The following is a 5,945-nucleotide window of genomic DNA, read 5'->3' on the forward strand; positions in this document are numbered from 1 at the left end:
TTAATGTTTGTGATATTAATGTTTTCCAACGTAGGAAAAAATATTTTTTTACAAATTCGAAGTCCTGCATTTCATTTCAGGCAGCAACATGTTTTTACACCTTTTACTTAAAGACATAAGAACATAAAAAGTTAGCAAGATTGTTAAAAAGAAATTAATACAAAATGTTGCTGTTTTCAACAATGATAAAAAAAAGAACCGTTTCTGAAGGATCATGTGACACTTAAGCAATGGTTGCTGAAAATTCAGCTAAGCCAGTATTAATTACATTTAGAAATATGTAAAAATGTTAAAAAAAAAATTTAATTGTAATGTATTTGCAACACTGCCGTTTAAAAATTTTTTGAATCAAACAAATGCAGTATTGGTAGGGAAAAGCTTATAAGAAACATTTTGAAATCTTATTAATCTTCTGAATGTTAATGTACTGACTAGAGATCCAAAGGCTCAGTTTAAAACCCGTTTTTTTGGAATAGTCATACTACAATTCACATAATGTTTCATCACCAGATGGCAGTCTTTCACTGAAAATAAAGCATCATTCTAACCCAAACGGCTTAAGCAAGCATAATACAATTTTCGTATTCACTTTTATAATAGCAACCCCTTTAATATTAATTACAGAATATCACCAGAATATCTGTTTACTAACATTTTTCTCTATTAAGTCGTTACATATCCCAGTCAGACGATTCTGCCTACATGATATCTGCACGATTCACGTTCTTGTTTATGAAACTCATAAATGAGGGCTCTGAATACATGTTCATGTATTGGATGACTAGCCAGTTAAAGTGCTAATGTGTTTTTCACAGCTCAAGAGCAGCTAGAAGGTGAACTGAGAGCCATGAAAACAGGCCCTCCTATGCAGCCCTGCAGCAAATGGGATTAGAAAATCCCATCTTTCTTAACGGTCTCCCACTCCGGTCTTTAGATCAGGTCTGAAAACCCCCCTTCCATCTCTGTAACCATTAGAAGAAAATCAGTTTTATAACGGTCTCTCAAATGCAGAGCAGGTTGTGGTGGAGGCATTAACAATCCTGTCATGAGGGTGTGTAATGTGTGTCCAGTGCTATGTGTTTATTGAATATTTATTGGGAGGTGTACAATCTTCGCCTCGAGATATGAATAAAATTAAAGTGAAATGAGCCTTTCCAAATGTCAGCGGTACATATTAGTGCCTCAAAGAAACGCAAGCAAATGCTTACATATTGCCCAGGCCGCAGATTTAAAGAATTCCAGGGGTATTGATGGCAATACAGTTTCCTTTATTGTGCTGCAAACAATCAGCAGGGCAGGATGTAATTATTGGCAGTGTGTTCTAGCAGAGATGTCAGTAATGCAGGCCTTGAGACCACATTGTCTCTTAAAGGCGTAGTACACCCCAAAATTGCAAATGTTCTAATTAAAGGAATAGTTTATCCAAAAATGAAAATTACGGCATATTTTACTCACCCTGATGCCATTCTAGGAGTTCCAAGGACTTTTTTCTTTCAGACAAACACAGAGTTTTTTTTTTAAATGTATCCTGGCTCTTCCAAGCTTGGCAGTGCTTGTGGATAGCGGCCATTATTTTGAAGCTCTGTAAATCATGTATATTTCTGCAAGCACTGTGTCATAAAGCTAACCTTTTCACCTCCGGGGGGTTATCACATGTCCTCTAAAGCAGATCGATGAAGCCAAGAAGCCGAAACTCGACACTCTCAGGGACGCGCCGTTGTCTGAAGTCACTTATTTAGGTTATAATTTTAAGAATATTTTATTTTTATTACAAAAACCCACCAATCTACTTCAAAAGATATGTGATTAACCTATACGCCTGTTTTCCAACAGAGTGCTTGCGGATATATCTGATTTACAGAGCTTCAAAATAATGGCCGCTATCCACCAGCATTACCAAGCTTGGAATAGCCAGGATACATTTTATAAAAAGTCACACACGCCTGGCTTGGGGGTGAGTAAAATATGGGGTAATTTTCATTTTTGTGAACTACTCCTTTAACTTGTGTTTGTGTGGCTTTATTGCTCCAAAATTACTTACAATTGTCAATTGTTTTTATAGCGAGATACAAAATGTCTCTGAAGTGATGAAGAGGTTTAAATTTGCAATTGGGAGGGGAAAAATGTTTGAGAAATGTAAGAAAACATCCACTGTATGTATTGTCCATATAAATGAAAGTGTAACTACCTCTTTAAAATATCTTTTGTGTTCTATGAAATCAATTCATACAGGCTTTGAGTGACATTAGGGTAAATAAAACATTAATTTTGGGATATACTATACTTTAAGTTGCTATATAATAAAATACACCGTTTCCTCTATTTGTAGACTTTAAAACAACTATATTTATGCTTTTTGCATTGAAGTCAGTTTCAAAATCATTCTTGAGCGTACATTGGCTAATAGTAAGGAGAGTGGGTTCTGTTTCTCTCCCATACTCCCCCCCTCAAACATCTGTTCTGGAAGCATGTAATGGAGAGCGGGTATGAAATTCTGTAGAAGAAAGAAATGCATGTCATGTACGACGACAGCGATACATTTCCAACAGCAAATTCCACTCGCCAAACTGCAGGGTGCTCCAAAATTGACAAAACTTATTTCGAAATCATGAAAATATTCAATTTCTGGAAAGTTTGAGTGTGTCACTTGAAAAACAGATATTGTTGGATTTACAGAAATACCCGTTCCTCTCATTTTTGTCACTAAATGAAGTGTACGTGCAAGCACACGGTTGACTGTGTGGCTTTAGCTGAGATTGGCAGGCGTTTATGCGCCATGCTGTTATTGTTTATGGCCCGGCACTCTTGATGGAGTGGCCGCTGGCTCCATATTGTTATGTAATCAGGAGAGGTGTCTCAGTATGGAGGAGGAAAATCCTTTCAGGTGCCAGAGCCTGATGGCGGCGCTGCGAAGTCATGCTGCCTCTGAACACAAACTTGGCGTCACCGACAGGATCTAAACCCATGAGACTCAGTGTGCAAGCAACATTGCACCACTCAAGAAATCAGAGTTCTGCTTTCCTCTATTAAATCATTTCTTATTAAAGAAGGTTGTTTTGGATCATAGTGCGCGAGTTATTATGATATCGTCAGATTTTTGCGATTCTGTAACGGAACGATCTCTTAATTACGTCCTAACGGATGTAGCTTTGCAGTGCGCTTTGAAGCGAATCATTCTTAACTCATTATGAGCATTTAAATGTCAGATTTTTAATGTCAAGACGTTAAACATATTACAGTAAAATACCCGTAGCTATTTTTAAAGGCTTTCCAGTTGAGCAATTAGAACGAAGACATAGAAATAAACGGATTTCTGAACATTTCCATTGCATTGCAGTGGAGAATGTACTTTGGTTGATGAAAATGTTCTTCACATAAAAAAAAAAAAAAAGATTAAACTGTTCACTGAAACGATTCTTTTGTGGCATCATTGCAGAAATCTCCTTTTGGAACTTCTTCTATGAGCATGCTAATGCCCTTTATGCGTACAAACTGGACTGCTATTCGCATAAAAAAAAGACAGAGCTTCCCTGTGTGTGTTTGAGAGGAAATCAAATGCAGTGTTTTTGCCTGTAGGGAGTAAACCGATGCGAAAGCAGTTGGGCGTGACAGTGCAGAAATTGGAAAAGAAAGGGTATTTGAGTGTTTTGAATACAATGTTTAAGCATTCACAGCACACGCTCGACCACTGGGGATATGGATTATGTGAACAACTTGAATAGCTGATCAAATGTTTTCTCCATGGATGGAAGAGCACATTGATGAGAGCTTTGGTCTTTGGGCATAAGCTGCAGTTTCAATCCATCCGTTCCTGCCCACAAATAAAACTCCTATAATCCAGTTCAAGCAAAGTAGCTCCTATTGTGTTCTTTATGCAGCCTCTAATGTGAATCAGTGCCATTATGTGTATTTTATATATATATTACGAGCATCGGCGTGGCCGTATGATCTGTGTTTCAGCAGGCTTGTCTTGGAGTTGTAGTCAGTGTCTCATTCTGTTTTATTTCTTCACTAGTGGTTTGTTTATTTTTTGAAGAATATAGAAGAGCTTAAAGCAAAGTTAAAGCTCTTTGTGCCGTGAAACCTCAAGATCCATCAGGTTCAGTCAAACTTGGAAGAACTTGCTCACAAACTCTCTCCTTCTCCTGAATAATAGATTCCTTTTTCTGAAATATACATGAAAGCGTTCATTGTGCGCTCTATCTGAAGTGTGGCGCATTACGTAAGCCGTGGCTTGATGAATGATACATACCCAATTCCATCTTGAATTATGTTGCATAACTGGCAAGATGCATACGGAGACCTTGGGGCCTCCTTCTTTTCCTTCGATTAAAACAAACAGCTTTTTTCGTTCTGCTACCACACATTCCTGCGTTGTTTTTTTTTTCATCCCACAGCTGCCAACCGTCACGTAATGCAGGATAATTGGTGTTCTTGCTCCCTGCGTGGTTGGCAAAGTAAGGCCATGCTGATTTGTCTTTGTTTTCAAAAAGAGTAACAGCCATGTAATCACTCAATTAGATGGTGCATGGTGTTTGTGTGAAAATACTATTTGAGAGAAAGGACCGTGTTGCATCTGTCTAAATTACATCGAGCAGAATGACTTGTTTTAATTGCGTGGAAATGGCGTTTTGCTGTAGGTGTGCATAAATTGTATCAGGTTTCATTATTTTGATTCCAGAGGATGTTTGTTTTCGGGAATTAATCAAATGTGCTTAAACGGGTCGTGTGAATGCTTGGAGTGTGTCTGTAGCCAATTGCCGTTTAACGGCTCGAAAGAGAATAACGGCGTTTGTTTGACAAATGCATCAAGCTTCATGATATGGCACTCGTTACACTCTGTTCTGGAAAGCTACGTTTTGATTGGTCATTTGTGGCATTCAGCAGTCTGGTATTTCCTAATTAATCGCTGTTGTCCTTGGCAACGCAGCATATCAGGCGCTTAGGTAATGATGACCACATATTATAGCTGCATCCCAAAAGACTCACTTATACGCTGTGTACATGGTCATCCTTTTCCCCCGGGTCCCCCTCGGAGCGTGCGCATTTAGTTAAGATGAGAACACACCGAGGGGGACTCCCTCCCTACCTCGCACCTGGCCTCGCGAAGGTCAGCACTGACTATGTGCTTTTGCACTATGTACTCAACCATGTAATGTTTGAATTATATAAGGTTATTCCATCGGTCTGATAGCCCTTCCCCCATCTCTATGTACTGTAATTAAAGCTGTGACAGTTGACATTTCAGTTCTTTTTTTCCTTGGTTATTTAAAGTGAATTTTTAGTACGAGCATGTTACTCGTACTATTTACACAAAAAAAAATTACAGAATAGTGGATGAGTAATTGTGATATTTACAAAGATTTTTTTTTGCATTTTCACTTATATCTGAGAGCAGTGTTGAGACTAACGCAAATTACAGTAATATTCTATTTTTGCTGTAACGCAGTAATATAACGCAGCATTACTAATACAATTTTGGTAATATTATACTCGTTACAATCTTAGTAACGCGCGTTACAACAACGCATTTTAACCTGAAATAATAGGGTTCTCAATTAACTTGTAAATATGAAGACATTTCTAGCCCTAACTGGTTTTATAATATAATTTTAGTAGCCCGTGAATAGGGTCATAGACCTACCTGAGTTGAAGAATATGCTAGAACGTTCATTAAAAGATGTGGACGGAGCATGAACACCTGAAATGCGTTTAGACTTCCCTCTTTAATACTGTATAAGTGTGGTTCTGTCAGTCAGATGTGTGTGAAAGTTGCGTGTGATACTATAAACACTACGTGTTTTCTTTCAGAATTATCACTGGCGGGTAGAAGGACAAAAATTGGTTACACGGAAGTTTTTACCTGAAAATTAATATATAGGTGTGGTAATGGTGTGAATACTTACACTTTAGACACTTTGTCAGTAGCCAGTGAAAATAAATCC

This window comes from Puntigrus tetrazona, chromosome 20, assembly GCF_018831695.1.
Source record: "Puntigrus tetrazona isolate hp1 chromosome 20, ASM1883169v1, whole genome shotgun sequence".
NCBI classification, from domain to species: domain Eukaryota; kingdom Metazoa; phylum Chordata; class Actinopteri; order Cypriniformes; family Cyprinidae; genus Puntigrus; species Puntigrus tetrazona.